The following is a 20,004-nucleotide window of genomic DNA, read 5'->3' on the forward strand; positions in this document are numbered from 1 at the left end:
CGACCTGCCAGCTGCGGGCTGGGCACCAGGAGGACGGCGCCGTCGCTCAGTCTGAGTCCGCAGGTCCACGAAGCGGGAGCGCGGATGTCCGAGGGCAGGAGCTGGACGTCCCCGCTCAGGCAGAGGCGAACCCACCTCCCGTCCCCCCTTCCCCCCTCCTCTCTCCAGGCCTCCAGGATTGGGTGAGGCCCACCGCACGGGGAAGGCCGTCCGCTTGCACCCTCGCCGACACACCCAGAAATAGTCTCACATGCTGCCTGGGCGTCCTGTGGCCCAGCCCTCTTGACACGTCAAATTAAGCATCACAGGTGGGGGTGGGGCTTGGACAGCCGAGGGGTGGGAGGCATGGCAGAGAGGGGGCCTGGGAGGATGAGGAGGGAGGTCAAGACAGGTGAGGAAGATGCCTGCTGGGTTTGCGGGCAGGGCATTGCCGTGGACGCCCAGTGGCTGCCCCGTGGCCGCTCCTTCGTGGTGACCAGACCGGAATTTGCTTGGAGGTCGCCCCGTGCCTATCAGCCCAGGGGTCAACATGGGATCGACTGCTTCCTCACTGGTGCTGGGTCACGGAGGAAGGCCTGCTGACCTGACTGTGGACTCGTCTGTGTCCCCCCAGGGAGGCACGGAACTGGAGAGGAGGGTGGTTAGATGACATGGCTGTTCGTGCCACTCCCACGTGAGTCTGGAAGGTTGTCCAGGCTGCTGGTCCATCCCAGCCCACTGGGGACCCACGTCCCTCCCGTCTCCTGGCTCCTCTGTGAGCACTGATGCTCCGTCCGGGTTCTCAGCCGAGGCACAGCCAGGGCACTGAAGACCTCAAAAGGGGACGCTTGTAGGATCTCTTTGCGTGGTTCTCAGAAGCTGGCACAAGACACCTGGCTCACACCCCACTGTCCTGAATTTGGACATGTGGGTCCACAGGGAAAGGGTGCCCGGGTGTCCAGATGAAATTCTTCTGCTGTGAAGGAACGGGGGCCACTTACATCTCCAAAAGAGCAGCACCTTTTAACTTTACTAGATGTTTCAGTATTTGTTTTTCCCTTTAAAGCATCTGTCCTCACTTACGTTCTCACTAGCAGAATATGAGCGTTGCGGTTTCTCCACCCGTAACGCAGGTGGTAGTGTTAGTCTCGCCCGTGTGACGGGGCTGGGGCAGCGAGTTACCTTCACACTTCCCTGATTATTCACGAGGCTGATCATCTTCTCACATCTCCACGGAACATTCCTGGTCCCTCTTCCGTGAATTTTGCGTATTCTGTTTTGCTATTCGATTGTCTTTCTCTTTTTAGTTCGGAGGCATCCTGTGTAGATTCTGGTCACAATCTTTTTTTTTTTTTTTTTTCCTTCTTTTTTTGGCCGCACCGTGTGGCATGTGGGATCTTCTCTGACCGGAGATCGAACCCTGGAAGCGCAGAGTCTTAACCATCGGACTACCAGGGAAGACCCACAATCTTCTTTTTTTTTAAATGGACAACAGTGCAGAGAATTGGAGGGATCATCACCTTTGGTTCATGATATGCTCCCTTCACTGGTCCACGCTGGATGTCGTTATTTACACAGTCAGTTCTTTAATTTGTTACTTTAAGTCATGGAGGCACCTGCAAACCCACCACCCAAACCAAAGCTGAAATCTCAACAATGACTGCCTTTCACCGAGGGCCCCCACCCGTCCCTGCCGCGTTCACGGGAGGCACCTTCACCCTGAGACCTGGGAGCGCCATTCCTTTGTTTCCGTTTTGTGCAGATTTATCAAATCGATATGTATTTCTGGATGCATATTTTGGTTTCAGTTGTTTTTAATGTTATGGAAAGGGTGTCACGCTATATTCTTCTTTGGAGATACGTTTCACTCCACGTTTTACGAAGAGTCATCCATACTTTCGCGTGTCTGGTAATTCACTCTGTGTGCCAGTGAAAGACCCTATGTGACTGTTCCACGCTCTCCCATCCCGTCCCCATCGATGGACATTTGGATTTTCCAGATTACTGCCACCGGGAGCCGTGCTGCTGTGTCTGCCCCTGTGTGTGCATCTCTCATACGCGCGAAGGAGTTTCCCTGGGGTATGTACTCAGGAGTAAAACTGCTGGGACACAGGTAAGGGGCTGTAAACCTCCTCCAGGTAATGCCACACGGTTTTCCAACAGGGCTGAGTCGCGTAAGCCCTGCAGCCTCTCTCACGCTTGGTGCTTTTGCATGAGCGTGGCTGTTAACGTTTTCACATCGGCCTGAACCCTGCTTCTTTGTCTGTGATCTTCGCTTTTGCTCTGCAAGTTTGCAGAGTTGGTCTTTGATAGTCTTGAATCCCCTGCGACGTGTCCAAGTGGGGGGTCCTGCTTCTCACCCTCATCTTCCTTAAGTCCTGGGAATCGAGGGGAGGTGTCAGGTTTGGGAAAGCCATTGCCACAAATTCTGCTGGCTGAACCATCTATTGGTTTTGGGCGTAGGTGGCTTGTTGGAACCTCACAGGCAACCGTGTCACTTTCCTGTGCTTCTGTCACCTTTGCCGCACACATTTTCATGCTAAGTTGGTAACAGGTTCTGTCTTCCTGGTTCCTTTGTTACCATGTTTCTCTTTATCACTAGTCATCCTTTTTGACTTACGTTCTATTCTTCCTGATAGAATTGTGCCACCAGCTTTGCTATGGTTTGTGTTTTTGCGGTGTATGTTTTCCCACCCTATATTCTCAAACCCTCTGCTGTGGACTGAATGTCTGTGTCCCCCCACCCCCACCCCTGCCCAAATTCACTTGTTGAAGCCCTGCCCCAGTGGGATGGTATTTGGAGGTGGGGCCGTTGGGAGTTGATTAAGGTTAGAAGAGGTCATGAGGGTGGGGTCCTATGATGGGATTAGTGCCCTGATAAGAGGGAGGGACCATGGCTCTCCCCACCACGTGAGGACACAGCGGCTGTCTGCGAGCCAGGAAGAGGGTCCTCATCAGGACCTGGCCGCGCTGGCACCTTGATCTGGGACTTCCAGCCTCCAGGACTGGGAGACATAAATGTCTGCTGTTTGAAGCCCCCAGTCTGTGGTGCTTTGTTACAGTGACCCTGAGCTAAGACGCTCGGCATAGTTTTGTTTCAAAAGTGGACTTTGTTGTTTACATGCTATGTGGAAATCTCTGCGTGAAAAGACGAGCTTAATCCATATTCATTTACTATGAATTCTGTTATATTTGGACCTCTTTCTACCATCTCATTTTATGTGTTTGTCATCTTTTTTTTTTTTAAACCCTCTCCCCTCTCCATCCCCAGTCCTTTGGATCAGTCACATTTTCCACTATACTTTTTATCCTCTGCAGGTTTGGCAAGTAGAATTAAAAAAAAATTCTTCTGTAATTCACCGTTGAATGTTTTTAAGGGTAATACATTTTATTCACTGATTTTAAAACTGTGGTAAAATATACATAACATAAAATTGACCATTGTTAACCTTTTTTAGGTGAACAACTCGGTGGCATTAAGTACACTCGCATGGTTGTGAGACCATCACCACCCTCCATCCCCAGAACTGTTCTCATCTTGTAAAACTGAAACTCTGTCCCCGTTAAACGCTCCCTCCCCACCCCCTCCCCCAGCTCCAGGCCCCCACCATCCTTTCTGTTTCTGTGAATTTGACTCTTCCAGGGAACTCGTATGAGTGGAATCACATGGGATTTGTCCTTTTGTGACTGGTTTGTTTCATTCAATGCCCTCCAGGTTCATCCACGTTGAGGCCTGTGTCAGGATTTCCATCCTTTTTAAGGCTGAGTAATATTCCATCTTATTAATGGACATTGCACTATAGAATGTTCTGTGCACTTAAAATGAAATTTTTCTTTCTTTTTAAAAAAATATGTTATTGGAGTATAGTTGATTTACAATGTTGTGTTAGTTTCAGGTGTACAGCAAGGTGATTCAGATATATATATATCTCCATTCTTTTTCAGATTCTTTTCCCATCCAGGTTATTACAGAATATTGAGTAGAGTTCCCCATGCTATACCGTAGGTCCTTGTTAGTTATCTATTTTATACAGAGGAGTGTGTATATGTCCATCCCAATCTCCTAATTTATCACTTCCCCCATGTTTCCCCTTTGGTAACCATAGTTTGATTTTGAGATCTGTGAGTCTGTTTCTGTTTTGTAAATAAGTTCATTTTTATTAGATTCTACATATAAGCGCTATCATTTGATATTTCTGTTTCTCTGTCTGACTTACTTCACTCAGTATGATCATCTCCAGGTCCATCCATGTGGCTGCAGATGGCACTGTTTTGTTCTTTCTTATGGCTGTGTGATACTCCATCCTATGAACAGACTGAGCACTATTGAATGTTCTGCGGACTTAACTTGAACTTGTTCTGACAGGTTTACAGTAAGTGTCTCCGTCCTTCCCTGTGGAGCATCCAGATGTTAGCCTCTAATTCCCCTTGGACCCCTCTCCCCTCAACTAGTTGTTGTCTAGACTTTGGGTTTACTTTTAAAATGCAAAATGCCGTTGTTCTTTCACTGTGAGTTGCTAATTAGTTTTATCCACCGGGTCCACCTGGCCTCCCGAGGAAGAACGTTCTGAGGTTCCTCCCCGGGCTGCCAGCCGTCCTGGGGCCACATCCCCACGCAGGCCGAGCCTCCCCTGCTGGAAAGAAGGCCCCTTCTTCACACTTCTCCTCCTGCTGGAATGTGCGCGTGGTGGCGGGTTGGAGAGCCGTGGGGTCACCTGCACCCGCCCGCCCGCCGCATGTCTGACTTGGTCGGTGGAGGGCGGCGTGAACTCTGCTCGCCATGGACTCTGCTCACGTGAGCCATGCCAGTGACTTTTCCTTGTGGTCACACCGCTGAATTTTGTCATAGTGGACCCCAAACGGGTTTGGGGCGGAAGTTCTCTTAGCCCTCGTGTGTCTGGACATGTGTCTTCTTGCTCCATTTAAGTGGCACTTCGTGGCAGTTAAGTCTGCCGGGTCCCGTGTCCCTGGCCTTCCTGTACTAACAGGCTGGAAATGGATGTCTCCAAGCCCCACCCGCTTAGCCGTGTGACGGTTCTGGCCAAAAGGATGAAGGTGGATGTCGCTTCCCAAGTTCAGAAGTGACTCAGAAAGTCTGGTGGTTTCTTGACCTTGCACGTCTGGGCCAGACCTCCTCTGCTGTCTGTCCCCTGGTCCTTTGCTCTTGGACATGCCCCCCATCTTGCCGCCCGCAGGTCCTGAGTCTTTCCGGTGCTGCAGCGGAAGGTGGACTGCTGTGTGTTTTCCCTGCTGCTGACTTAGATATCCGCTTTGAGCGGATCACCGGGTCTCTGCCGTTTCAGGTCTTGGCTGTGGCGCTCCAAGCCGGGCGACCTGGGCACCTGGCTTCTGTTTCCTGGTCTGTAAGCTGGGGTCCTGCGAGGATCAAGCCGGGTGACCCTGTAGCCCACCCGGGACAGGGCCTGGCGCGTGGAAGCAGCCGGGTAGGTGTTTGCCCTCCTTGTCCGTATTCTTATTTTAATGGGATTTTGGGAGAGTACGTTTGTAAGTGCACAGGATCAATCCTTTATGTTTCACTGGAAGTCTCAAAAAAAAGCTCCACCTTTCATTAAATTGAAAAGAAATATTGCAGCTGAAATAATAAATACACTCACTGTAGAAGGGACGGAGCATAGAAGTGTACGTGATAACACTTGCTTTGTCTAAACCTGGGCGGAGAGGCCAGCTCTCTTGCCGAAATTTGGTTCTGCGGGATTTCACCAGGGAAAGTTGTTCTTGACAATCGTCACGGCCAGCAAAGGACACTCAGTGACAGAAGACACAGTGGTGATGTTGGATCCAGTTGAACCCTGGCCCGTGAATCAAGCCTTCACTGTAAAATTTATGTGGAAAAGATTCTTTATTCATTTTTTATGCAATGAGGCAGAAAACGGAGGACATCGGGAATGGTTTGCCCACAGCGGAGCTCGGGGACTTTCCACCCACCTCACGGCTGTTCGTTCCAGGAAATGTGTTCTTCCTGGGGGTTGATGGGCCTTGGTGCCCACCTGGTGGTGAAAGCTCACGAATGACTTGCAGGCCGACTGCAGGTGATTACAGGAGACTGCTGGTTCCTCACCCGAGGGGTCGCAGACCTGCGCTGGGCTGTGGCCTGCAGGGGACACTCTGCAGCGCGGGGCGTGAGAGCTCGGCTGCGCGTGCGGGTGCATCGCGGGTCCCTGTGTCTGTGGCACTGAGGATGGGCCGACTTTCACTTCCCAGGAGGAGAGGCTGTGCGCCTGCGGGGAGACGGGTGTCACGCCTATGGATGGCAGCGTGGGTGCAGCGGAGAGCAGGGCGGGTGGGGCTGTGTCAGGGCCTCCCCAGCAAGTGACGTCACGCTAGGACTTGATCACGAGCAGGACTGGCTGCGAGGAGAGGAGGGACGTTTCTCCTGGCAGGTGGGATGCCCCCAGAGCCCACCGGGCTGGGGCGCGGCTGGCAGGTCGTGCAGTGGCGCAGGATGGCCACCAGGGGGAGCCCGAGCCCCAGCCCTGCGCGGCGGCCCCGCCCTCTCGCACGGAGAGCCCCGCCAGAAGGTGTGTGTCCAGGCGGAGGGACGCCCGCTGGCCTCTGCAGGAACGCATCACAGCATCACTGCGCGCCGAAAAGATTTCAAAGAATTCTGACGCGTGCGTCCAGCATGGAGGAGCTCTGTAAGGGCACGTTTCAGTCTCAAAGTGATACCGTGGGATTAGCTGGATGAGGTTTGGGCGTCAAACTGCTCACTGAACCCAGCTTCTGACAGATAGGTCCGAAAAGGGACCAGCTTTGGATTGGACCAGGCGATCACAGTTTTAAGTTTAATGTGTCAGGACAGCTGGCACACCTGCCGTGTCCACACCTGCCAACACATGCCCGGGCACAGGGCCCGGCTCCCCACAGCGCAGGGCCCCCGGGTGTAAGGGGCCCCCTTCCTGTAAGGCTGTTCCAAGGACCCCAAAGCTCACCCGCGCCGAAAGGACGTGGGGCGAGGATGGGGTCCAGGGTGAACCCCGACACCCTCCTCCAGGTGCTGCTGGCCATGCCCTCTGCCCCTGCCCGCCCGGGGGCCCCAGGTCAGGGCAGAGCCTCCTGCTGGCCGAGTGCATGAGATGCTGCTGGCGGCCACACGGGGGCAGCAGAGCTCAGCGTGTTCAGGGACCCGATGTCCAGCTCACGGGGCCGCCCTGGGCCCTGAGGCCGGGAGTGGCCAGAGGGGACGCCTGCACGGAGGCCAGCCCCAGGCTCACCCGAGCCCGGCCCTAGGTCCCCTGACCCCAGCCCCAGGTTCCGCCTGGACCCTGTCCCCAGCGGGCCGAGCTTTACTGGCAGTAGGTCACCCCTTGGTCCTGGGTCATCGGGGCCGAGGCGGCTGCACCTGTGGTGAGTGTCCACGCCGAGTGCAGCGTTTGGAGAACTCAGGGGACGTTGGGCCCTGGACAGTGAGACTGGTGCTTTGGGGACAGGACGAGGGCGCCCGCTCCTGGCCCCCTGTTCTGGCACCTCTGGGGTGGGGGTCCCAGCGTGGCAGGAGGGGGCGCCTGGTGCTTGCCAGGGGAGGGAGCCGGGGCCCGCGGGGGCCGCTCGGGTCTCCGGGATGGTGGCGGTGGGGCTGGGTTTGTGGGGAGGGGCTGTGAGGGACCCAGACTGGAGGTGGACGCGCTGGGCGACCTCCTGGGGCCGTTTCTCAAGCTTTCGCATCTGCACACACGGGTGGGGGGGTTTGTCCCTCGCGAGGGCCAACAATTTGAGGTGAAACGTTGCCAGCGGTTTTGGGACAGCAGCAGTGAGTGATACCTTTAGTGCTGATATGGCTGCTAACATGACACGCAGGCTAGATTTGCATCCATGGAAAGGAGGATCCTTCCCACCTCCGTGGAGATTCTAGTTGAGGTCTGGGACGTGCGCTGGCTCACGGGCTGAGTCACAGACAGCCCAGCCAGGGCCCGATTGACTGCCCAGCACTGATCGTCCTTCCAGGGGTGTGGCCAGGGGTTCACGCTCAGCTGGCATTCTTGTCTCCTTGGGACATTGAAGGGTCACTTGAAGGTGGTAGCTGGTGTCCGGGCTGCTCCCACACCTGGGCCGGGTCTCAGTGTCCCCCCACCCCGAACGGTCTTTCCAGTCGGGAGCTGGACCTCTCACTCGGGGGCTCAGGCCTCCCACTGTCCCTTTTTATTTTATTTATTTAAGATTTATTTTTCTCGAGGTAACAGTTTATAATATTATATGTTTCATATGTACAACGTATTTCTACTTCTGTACACCCTGCAGCATGCTCACAACCAAAAATTTAGTTTCCACCCGTCACCATACAGTTAGCCCCCTTTACCCATTTTCCTCTCCCCGCCCCTCCCGGTCTGGTAACCACTGCTCTGCTCATTGACCAAATGGGTGTTCATAGCATGCTCTTCAGTCTCCACATATTTGTGATTTTTCCAGCTTTCTTCTTGTAGTGTATTTTTTTTAAAAAAATATTTATTTATTTTTGGCTGCGTTGGGTCTTCGTTGCTGCGCATGGGCTTTCTCTAGTTGTGGCAAGTGGGGGCTGCTCTTCGTTGTGGTGCGTGTGCTTCTCATTGTGGTGGCTTCTCTTGTTGCAGAGCATGGACTCTAAGCACGTGGGCTCAGTAGCTGTGGCGCGCGGGCTCTAGAGCGTGGGCTCCGTAGTTGTGACGCACCAGCTTAGCTGCTCCGTGGCATGTGGGATCTTCTTGGACCAGGGGTCGAACCGGTGTGCCCTGCATTGGCAGGCGGATTCTTAACCACTGCATCACCAGGGAAGTCCTGTAGTATATTTCTAATTTCATACTAGTGTGATTGGAAAAGACGCTTGATAGGATTTCAGTCTTGTTAAATTTACTGAGACTTGTTTTGTGTCCTAACACATGATCTATCCTTGAGAATATACCATGTGTGCTTGAGAAGAATGTGTGTTCTGCTGCATTTGGATGGAATGTTCTGTCCAAATCTATCAAATCCATCTGGTCTAATGTTTCATTAAAGCCACAGTCTCCTTGTTGACTTTCTCTCTGGAAGATCTGTCCACTGATGTAAGTGGGGTGTGAAAGTCCCCTACTATTATTGTGTTGCTGTCAATTCCTCCCTTTAGGTCTGTTAATAATTGCTTATGTATATTGGTGCTTCTATGTTAGGGGCATATATATTATTAACTTTATGTCTTCTTGATGAACTGTCCCCTTTATCATTAGAGTCCATCGTTGTCCCTTGTTACCTTTTGGCTTGAGGTCTCTTCTGTCTGATATGAGTGTAGCTCCACCCGCTTTCCTCTGGCTGCCATTTGCTTGGGGTTTCATCTTCCGTCCCTTCTCTTTGAGCCTCTGTGTGTCTGTGGAGCTGAGCGGGGTGTCCTGGAGGCAGCATGGAACTGGGTCTTGGTTTCTAACCCATCCAGGTTCTCTCTGTCTTTTGATGGTGATGTCAATCCATTTATATTTAGGGTGATTATTGATAAATGAGAACTTAGCACTGCCATTTCATCTTTTGTTTTCTAGTTGCTCAATACCTCCATTCCTTTCTTCCCTCGTGTTTCTCCCTGCCATTTTTTTGGGTTTTTCTAGGATACTTTTCTCATTTTCTTCTTTTCTGTGTTTCTTGCCTCTGCTCTAGATGTATGTTTTGTGGCCACCATAAGATTTGTATAAAGCGTCTCATAGATAAAATAGTCCTCTTTCTGCTGACAGCATCTATCTTCATTTGCCTAGACAGGTTCCATCCTCTTCCCCATGTATTTTTGTTGCCTCAAATTACCCCTTTTTAACATTATGAGTTTGTTACAAAGTTGAAGTGGCTATAGTTATTTTTTTGCTCCCCCCCTTTAAACTTTATGCTATAATAAGATGTTTATTTAATTTTTTAAAACATCTTTATTGGGATATATGTATATGTATAGCTGACTCACTTTGTTATAATAAAATGTTTAAAAGCCTATTCTGGGGCTTCCCTGCTGGTGCAGTGGTTAAGAATCCACCTGCCAGTGCAGGGGACACGGATTCAAGCCCTGGTCCGGGAAGATCCCACATGCCACAGAGCAACTAAGCCCGTGCACCACAACTACTGAGCCTGCGCTCTAGAGCCCACGAGCCACAACTACTGAGCCCACGAGCCACAACTACTGAAGCCTGCGCGCCTAGAGCCCGTGCTCGGCAACAAGAGAAGCCCCCGCTCACCACAACTACATAAAGCCCGTGTGCAGCAACGAAGACCCAATGCAGCCAAAAATAAAATAAATAAATAAATAAACAAACAAATAAATAAATAAAGCCTATTCTGTTAAAGAGCTGCAATTTCCAATTCTGTCTATTTATCACTTTTTTCAGTTTTGTGTGCTTTTGCCTTTTTGTTTCTGGTAGAAGATCTCCTTCCAACATCTCTTGTAAGGCAGGTCTAGTGGTGAAGGACTCTCTCAGGTTTGTTTGTCTGGGAAAGCCTTTATTTCTCCTTCATATCTGAATGGTAATTTTGCTGGACAGAAGAAAGTTGGGTGACAGTTTTTATCTTTCAGTCTTTTGAGAATGTCATTGCACTCTCTCCTGGCTGGTAGGGTTTCTGCTGAGAAATCTGCTGGTAGCCTAAGGGGGGTTCCTTGGTAGGTGGCCATCTATTTTTCCTGGCTGCCTTTCAAATTCATTGTCATTGGCTTTTGACAATTTTAATATAAGGTGTCTTGGAGAAGGTCTTTTCGCATTGAGGTGATTCAGTGTTCTCTTAGCTATATGGACTTGCATATCCAGTTCCTTCCCAGGTTTGGGAAGTTCTCAGCTATCATTTCTTTCTTTCTTTTTCTATTTCTTTTCTTTTGGCCATATGGCGTGGCTTGCGGGATCTTAGTTCCCTGACCAGGGATTGAACCCAGGCCCACGGCACTGAAAGCACTGAGTCTTAACCACTGGACCAGCAGGGAATTCCCAGCTATTATTTCTTTAAATAAACTATCTCTTGTCCCTCTGGGACACCCATCACCCTAACATTGCCCTTCCTAACAGAGTCAGATAGAGCTCATGTCATGGAATGTCTTCATTTTTAATATTTTAATTCTCTTTCCTTTTCTACTTGTGTCATTTCTAGATTTCTACCTTTCAGTTCACTAATTCTCTCTTCCACATGGTCTGCTCTATTTCCAGTGCTTTCTAATGTGTTTTTCATCTCATTGATTGAATTCTTAAGCTGCAGAATTTCTGTTTGTTTCTTTTTTAGAATTTCAATCTCTTTGGTAAAGTATTTCTTCTGTTCATTAAATTCATTTCTGAGCTGACTGAAGTGCCCTTCTGATTTTCCTACAGGTTGTTGAGTGTCTGCGTGACAGCTATGTGCATTGTCTGTCAGTTAGCCCGCAATACTCCGTGACTTTAAGTTTGGTTTCTGGAGAACTGCCACTTCTCTTTGTGGTACAGGGTCCTGGCTTCTCCCGGGCGCTGAGTGGGGGGGATTCCCCCCCCGCCGCGCCCCCCCTTTGAAGTGGTGACAGGATCGAAATTAGAGGCCTTTCCCTTGCCTTCCAGCAGGTGGCGCCATCACACAGGTTTTCGGCTTCTCCACCTGCGCTCCTCCGGCTATACTTGGGAATCTTCACCTTCCGCCCTCCGCCGCCTCTGTCGGGGGGTGTCGCCCGAGCTCCCGTCATTGCTTTTTGTGCCTCCGGAGTCGCTGGTGCCCTGATGCTACCAGTGTCGCTGGCGTCACCACCTGGTTCCCCGGGGAAGACGAGCTTTGCCTTCGTGTCCGGGGTCCCCTGAGTCCCAGGCTCCCAGCCGCGGGGGAGGGAGATGTTGGGGGTCCGGTTAGAGCTGGCACCTCTTCCGCGTCTGGTGTTGTGAGGTTCACAGGCTCTGCTGCTGCGGTGAGGCGGGGGCTGGAGGGACGCGTTCACAGGCCCCATTGGTGTTGCTGCCCGGTTACCTGTGGCCGCAGGTGCCGCTGCAGCCGCGATGCGGAGGCTTGCGCTCCGCCTCCCCTGCGGGCCCCGGTTCCCTGGGCCAGGCCGCGATTCAGGCACCGCCTCCCCTGCTGCCCCGCGTCGGCCCCCCTCTGTGTTCCTGCCCACCCTCCTAGACGTGCAGGGGTGTGGAATTCTCTCGTGCCCCCGTGTGTCGGGCAGAGGCACGTCTGTTAGTTGTGGATGTTTTACTGGTTATGGACAGAAGGGCAGGGACCCAGGCCACTTTCCCTGCCCCATGTTGCTGACCTCTCCCACCGTCCCTGGACGGCCAGGCCGGCACAGCGTCCTCTGGCTGTTCTCCGCTGTGGACGGCGGTCACAGCCATCCTGGTCCCTGCAAGGGGCACGATGACCCCCACATCCCCTCCCTCCCATCTGGCCGCCTTGAACCCTCCGCAGAGGGTTCCGTCCAAGTCTCGATGCTTTTGACGAAAATCCCAGCTGCAAGGACGGACCCGAGGAAGACAGGGCACGTTTGTCCACACCGAGGTCACGTCAATCCTACAGAAACTCTGCAGGACCATCACCGCGCTCCTACTGTCCTTTAGTTTCCACACGCGGAGCCATCTGACCGCACATGGGGACCCGCCCTCCCTCCCATATGTCCTTATCATTGTTCCTAGGGCCTCTCGGTGGGTGGAGCTAGGACATGTATGTGTGTGAGCACATGCACACTTACACACACACACTCCACACACGTGTTCACGTCCAAGTCTGTGGCTCTTGCTCTGCCCGCGACGCCCCCCTGCCTTGGCGGGACCAAGTCTCTGGAGCCAGGGTCCGGCGGGGCGTGCAATGACGCAGCACGGCCGCAAGGGGCGCTGTGTTCCAGGGAAATCATATGATGGGCGTAACGCGCAAAGGTGTATGGACTGTTACGCGCACGCGATTCAGGGCGTGGTAGTGAAGAGAACACACAGGTGCCTACAGGGAAGCCTGAGAAACAGAACACGAGGGGCTCCGGTTCTGCCAAGAAGCAGAGGCCAGTGAGTGGCAGCTCCCTGCCCCCAAATCAGCTCTGCAGGATCTATAAAGACAGTTGGTTCTAGCAGGAACCAACCTGCAGAGGCCACGAACCCCACACTCCAGGGGGCGGTACCCTCCGCCCGTGTGAGGGGGGACCATCTCCGTAAATTGTTGGGGTTCTTCTGCAGGGAGAGCTGTCTCTTCTCCCCCATTTTTATTTTTCATCAATTTTTCACTTCTATCAGTGAATCCATTATGTACTTATATCAGTGTGGACTCACGGGTATTTATTTTACACTTTGGGGTCTAATGCAATACCCAGACGGTGGGCGGGGTGCCAGGAGGGGCTGCCCTGTGACCTCTCTCCCGGGTCTGGGAAACCGCCTGGTCTGGGGCGTGTGCTATGGCGCAGGACGGCCACCAGGGGGCACCCGAGCCTCGCCGTGTGGTCACTGCGGGGACTGGATGGTGTGTAGGGGCCGCGGCCGCACAGGCGGACCTGCCAGTGTGACCCGAACTACTGAGTCCTGGCCAGCAGCCACGGCTGAGCCTGCCCTGCCCGGTGTGCCTGGCTACCTGCTTCTAAAATCGTCTCTTTTCCGCTCGGTGTTCACCTCAGGGTGTCAGGAACTGCATTTTGCTTTTATTTAATGTTATGGACTGAACTGTGTCCCCCCACCCAGTTCACATGTTGAAGCCCTAACCTCCAGGACCTCAGAATGTGACCGCACTCGGAGATGGGGCCTTTAGAGAGGTGTTCGAGTTGAAGTGGGGTTACCAGGGTGGACCCTGATCCAGTCTGGCTGGTGGCCTCATAAGAGGGCGACATTAGGACACAGACACGCACAGAGGGTGCCCACGTGAGGACACGGGAGAAGACGGCGTCTACACGCTACGGAGAGAGGCCTCAGGAGAGGCCGAGTGCTGACACCTTGATCTTGGACCTCTGGCCTCCAGGACAGGGAGAGAGAATCTGTGGTTTCTGCGCTCAGTGCGCGGTGCTAATTACAGCAGCCCGAGCAGACTAGAACATGTTCCTGCTTGGGGTCTGCTGGGATCCTCCAGCCTGCTGGGCCCGGTCTCTCATCTCTTTTGGACAATTCTGGGCCCTTGCCTCTCCGTGCGCCCACCTCTTCTTTGGAAGATGCGTCCGTGGTGTGGCAAGTTTGCTCCAGTGTCCAGGGCACTTGGTGTTGCTGTCCGTGTCCTCCTCTTAGCCTCTCTGTGCTGCCTTACGTTGCGTCTTTAACTTTTCCTCCATCACAAATTCTCGCTCCAGCTGTGTGCTGTGTGCCCTTTTGATTCCACTGTCAAACACCACCTTTTTCAGTTCTAGGACCTCTTTTCAAATCTATTGGTTTCTTGAACACTTTTATCTTATTTCCTCAGACTTGAATATATTCTTCAATTTTAAAAAAGCCCCTTCAAGCCACACCCCGCACGTTCTGAGTCTGATGGTTCTAATAACCGGCACTTCCTGGGGTCTTACTCTGTGGTTCCTTGTTTCACCGATTCTCGTTTGAGGTGGCTTCTTGTTTTTGCTTCATTATGATTTTCTTTGTTAGTGGGCTTCCGTTCTCAGATCTCTATCTTGAGCCTTCTCTGAGGCTGAAGTCTCAGTGCCCCAAGTAGGCAGTCCCAGTGGGAGCAATGTTTGCATCTGCCAGGCCCGCTGGCGGATCACCCAGCAGGACCAGCGATGTCGATGGCTGTCAGGGCGTTTAGGGTCCCTGGAGGTTGAGTCCTGGCTCCTACCTGCCTGGGGCTGTGGGGAGTTGGGAGGGGCCTTTCCCTCACCAGAGCCCTGGCAGAGCTGGACCGACTGTTTTCCTTGTTGCCTCCTTCTGGGTGTGGGTTTCCCAGTTCACCCCCGGGGGCCTGGCTTGCAGGGGTGTCTGTCTGCCTTGACTCCCCAGACTGATGGGCCCTGGCCTGGCGCCTCTCCCTGATCCATGCAGACCCCCTACACTAACCCTGGCCACAGGGCAGTGCCCTCCTCAGCACCCACCCCCTTACTCTCTGGCCATCTCAGCTGTCCATTCAGAAATCCCCACGATCCTGATGTAGACTGTGACCCACCCAGGTCCCAGACCCATGCCCAGGCTTGGTCCTGCCCTGTTGCAGACAGGCACTGGGCCTGGGTCTCGGTAACAACCCCCGGAGTGGTGCTGGGGCAATGCCGTGGGGTGGGGGTGGGAGCTTCCCGCCACCCAGGCAGGAGAGCTGGTGAGTCTCTGAGCAGCTTGATGAACCTGCTCACTTGGCCCAGAACCGAGTCGTGGCCCGGCCCCAAGTGCAACCCTGAACCCCAGCCCTGGTGAAGCTCCAGGAGGACCCCTGACCCTGTCCCAGGCTGCCCACGTGTTGCCCACAGAGCCGCCGCTCAGAGCCCCGAGGTTGTGGGGAGGGGTCTGGTGACCCAGCGAGGGCAGAACTGCGAAGGTGCAGGCTGCACCAGGGGGTGCCCCGCCTCGCTCTGTGGTCCCTGTGGGGACAGCCCTGGTCTGGGAGGGGACAGGGCCTCCCAGCCGGTATGTCCAGATGTCCTGCTAGGGGACACCCTGGAGTGAACGCCTGCCTGGGACCTGCTGCATGTGACTTTGGCACAGGCTGCGGAATGGGGCCTGGGAGGTCACCCGTGGGGCACGTGGGGAGTGTCCTCACAACCTGCAGCCATAACACGGCAGCCCCAGCCGAGCAGGGAGCAGCGTGCGATGCTCAGGCCTTGCCCTCGCCCCTGGGCTGGGCCTGCAGCCCTCAGGACAGCTGGCACACCTGCCGTGTCCACACCTGCCAACACAGGTGCCCAGGCACAGGGCCCGGCTCCCCACAGCGCAGGGCCCCCGGGTGTAAGGGGCCCCCTTCCTGTAAGGCTGTTCCAAGGACCCCAAAGCTCACCCGCGCCGAAAGGACGTGGGGCGAGGATGGGGTCCAGGGTGAACCCCGACACCCTCCTCCAGGTGCTGCTGGCCATGCCCTCTGCCCCTGCCCGCCCGGGGGCCCCAGGTCAGGGCAGAGCCTCCTGCTGGCCGAGTGCATGAGATGCTGCTGGCGGCCACACGGGGGCAGCAGAGCTCAGCGTGTTCAGGGACCCGATGTCCAGCTCACGGGGCCGCCCTGGGCCCTGAGGCCGGGAGTGGCCAGAGGGGACGCCTGCACGGAGGCCAGCCCCAGGCTCACCCGAGCCCGGCCCTAGGTCCCCTGACCCCAGCCCCAGGTTCCGCCTGGACCCTGTCCCCAGCGGGCCGAGCTTTACTGGCAGTAGGTCACCCCTTGGTCCTGGGTCATCGGGGCCGAGGCGGCTGCACCTGTGGTGAGTGTCCACGCCGAGTGCAGCGTTTGGAGAACTCAGGGGACGTTGGGCCCTGGACAGTGAGACTGGTGCTTTGGGGACAGGACGAGGGCGCCCGCTCCTGGCCCCCTGTTCTGGCACCTCTGGGGTGGGGGTCCCAGCGTGGCAGGAGGGGGCGCCTGGTGCTTGCCAGGGGAGGGAGCCGGGGCCCGCGGGGGCCGCTCGGGTCTCCGGGATGGTGGCGGTGGGGCTGGGTTTGTGGGGAGGGGCTGTGAGGGACCCAGACTGGAGGTGGACGCGCTGGGTGACCTCCTGGGGCTGTTTCTCAAGCTTTCGCATCTGCACACACGTGGGGCTGTGGCCTTGGTCTGCATGTCTTGTGTGTCTCTGCGGGTGCATCCACCCCAAGCCCTGCCCTGCACAACGCACCCCGGTTCTATTCACCTCAGAGCCCCCAGCCTCCCCGTGGGTTACAGCTTGACGGGGAGAGTCACTGTTTGTCTAGGCTTTGCCCGTTTGCTGCCCGTCCTTCCCGGGCTGGCCACCACCAATGCTGAGGGAAGGTGCCCTGTAAACCCAGGAAGTGAAACACCAAAGGGAAAAGCCACAGTGGGGACTGTTTCCATCAGCAGGGCACAGTGACCCCCTGAACGAGCTTGCTGGTGAAAACCACTAAAATGCTGGACTTAAGAAACCTAAAATGCTTACTTTTCTAAAGCAAGGTGACCTGGCCAGAGGAGAGGGCCGGTGGGGCTGGGGGCGGCAGGTGGTCCCATCCCAGGCCCACGCGGACCTGGTCCGTCGGCGGCAGGACCAGGGGCTCTGCAGAGGGGAGGCACGGGCGGCCAGCGGCCCAGGGTCCAAGCAGCCCTGGCGGCCGAGCCTGCAGAGGGCCGTTGTCCGGGCCCGGCTTTGTGAACGTCTTTCTGGGGAGACTTGCACGCCCGCTTCGGGAGCAGGCAAGGGGGCCCGTGGAGAGGCCGGCCCTGCAGGGTCCCGAGGTCGCGGCCCCGCCGGGGGAGGAGGCCCTGCAGCAGCAGAGGCTCGGGGTCGCGGCGCCTCCCAGCCCTGGCGCCCACCGGCGCCCCTTCTCCGAGAGCTCCTCTCCCATGACCCCCCTGCTCTCCCCGCATGCACCCCCGTCCGGTCCCCTCCCAGCTCCCCGTGTCCCCTTCGGGACGCCTCTGGGCCCCGTCGCCTCCCCCGCTGCCCCCTCCAGCCCCCCAGCGCCCCGAATCTGGGAGTGAGGTGGGGCGGGGCCCGAGACCTCCGCGGGGGGCGCTCATCGTGTTTCAGAAGGTGACGTGGGATGTGCAGAAGATAGAGGAGGCTGCTCTGGGCCTGAGCGCCCCTCCCCAGCCAGGACCCTCCAGAGCCCCCAGGGCCCTGTCCCCTTCACTTCAGTGAGACTCTGTCACCAACGTGGGCAGTGTGTTCGCAGCATACGGTGTGGTTTCAAAGTTTTATCAGGGCAGTATTACAAATTAACATTTTTACCACTGAGAGAAAAACACAAAGTAACATAATTGTCTGAAACCATGCAGCCAGAGTGTGGGGTGAGGCCAGGTGAGGGACCCTAGTTTAATGACAGGACCTGGTGCCTCCCCAGCCAGTCCTTGGGGGTGGCCCGTGGTTCCAGCATCCCCGGGCCCCTCCTGACCAGACCCCGGCCCCAGACTCTCTGGGGGGGGCAGTGGCGGCGCCTGAGGGCCGGGGGGAGGTCCCAGGAAGGGAGCACCCCTACGATGACTGAAACCTCCTTTCTAGCCATGATACCCCCGGCCTCGGGATTGATGGGGGTTGGGACGACGGAGGGGAGGGGAGCCCCGAGGGGCCTTCTGCCATGGCGCACGGGGGAGCCCAGGAGGAGGGAGAGCCTGGGACCCACCGCCCCCGGGGCACCCTCCTAAGCGGTGGCCTCGGCTTCCCCACCCGCCCCTCCCTCCCCGTGGGTCCCTCCCCGGCCCCCAGAGCCCCTGTCCTTCCCGTTTCTGGGCACCAAACTCGTTGAAGGGTGCCCAGAGTGCCTGCCCCTCCCGCTCCCCTCTGCTCTCCCTTTTCTCTTAAAGAAAAAACCCTTTTTATTGTGAAATGTGGTATTCTGACAGAAGGTTGCCCCAAACCAAGAAACACCCTAGAGCCACGGCAAGCCCCCGTGCCCCACCCCAGGCAGCGGGGTCCCCTCCTCCCAAGGGCGCCCCAGCCTTCTAGGCGTCGCACTCCCGTGAGGACTCGTGCATCTGTTGAGCTCCCCGGAGCGTGGGGGCTCGGGGGCTCAGGGTCCCAGTGCGGCCAGCTCAGCCCCGGCCCGGGCCCGGCCACCTGGGGGGCACACTGTCCCAGGGCCCCGGGGGCTCAGGACCGCCCTTGCTGTGGCAGCAGGCAGGGGCACCGGGTGACCAGCAGGCTTCCTGGAGGAGCGTCCAGGCTGGACCGCGGGCTCTGCGTGAGGAGGGTGGTGACCACGTCTGTGCCCGCTGGGCTCAGCCTGGGCCATGGCTCCATGCGCAGACCCTGCCCTGAGACGCCCTCCGCAGCGGGTGTGGGAGCCAGGGTGCTGAGGGTAGCTGGAGGGAGGGTGGCCGTGGAGGAGGGCAGTGCCTGGCCAGGATTCACCCCGAGAGCGCCGGGGCCACGGGCAGCCGTGGTTTCTAGAACAATCTCCAAGGTGCAGATGGTACGAGGGTCAGTGCGGGGCCACCGAGGGGTGCAGGGCCTGGCGGTGGGTGGACGAAGGTTCAGGGTCCAAGGGGGACAAGGCCAGGTCAGCTGGACCACTAACCCTGGGTGCTCAGATGTGACGGGCAAGGTACGGCCCCCCAGGGGACTGCCAGCCAGCTTCCTGTTTGTGTGTGTGCGTGAGAGCGAGTGTGTGCTCACACCTGAGCTACCGCCAGCCCCTGGTCCTGACCACACGCGCGTGCATGCCTGTCTCCTGTGTTGGTGGCACATGCCGGGTGTCTGAGGGGCTCTGGGCGGGCTGTGTCCACACCACGTGTGTCAGGGGCCCCAGCCCTGGGCTCAGTCACGACGAGGTGTGTCCCCTCCTGAATGGACGTCACTGTGCAGAGCCCGGGTCCCGAGCTCCCTGAATGCAGCCCCGGCACCAAGGGCAGTGCCTGAGACAGGTCTGGGGTCTCCAGGCTGAGCAGGACCCCCACTGGGCCTCCCGGCCCCTCACCTGTGGCCGTCAGGACTGACTGTGTCTCTCTGAGCCTGTGTGAGCCTGTGTGAATCTTGTTAGGCCTTGATCCTGTGTGGGTCTCTGTGAGACTGTGTGAGTCTCTCTGCCTGTGTGAATCTCTGTGAGCTTGTCTGAGGCTGTGTTAGCCTCTGATCTTGTATCAGCCTTTTGAGTCTGTGAGCTTGTGAGTCTCTGTAAGTCTGTGTGAGTCTGTGTGAGCCTGTGTGAGCCTGTGTGAGTCTTGTTAGGCCTTGATCCTGTGTGGGTCTCTGTGAGACTGTGTGAGTCTCTCTGAGCCTGTGTGAACCTCTGTGAGCTGGTTTGAGGCTGTGTTAGCCTGTGAGCTTGTATGAGCCTTTGTGAGTCTGTGAGCCTGTGTGATTCTGTGAGCCTGTGTGAGCTGGTGTCAGACTGTGAGCCTGTGTGAGTCTGTGTGAGTCTGTGTGAACCTTTGTGCCTGTGTGAGCCTGTGTGAGTCTGTGTGAGTCTGTGTGAGCCTGTGTGAGTCTGTGTGAGCCTGTGTGAGCCTGTGTAAGTCTGTGTGAGCCTGTGTGAGCCTGTGTGAGCCTGTGTAAGTCTGTGTGAGCCTGTGTGAGCCTGTGTGAGCCTGTAAGGGTCTGGGTGAGCCTGTGTGGGCCTGTGA

The sequence above is a fragment of the Physeter macrocephalus genome, chromosome 11, assembly GCF_002837175.3.
Source record: "Physeter macrocephalus isolate SW-GA chromosome 11, ASM283717v5, whole genome shotgun sequence".
NCBI classification, from domain to species: Eukaryota; Metazoa; Chordata; class Mammalia; order Artiodactyla; family Physeteridae; genus Physeter; species Physeter macrocephalus.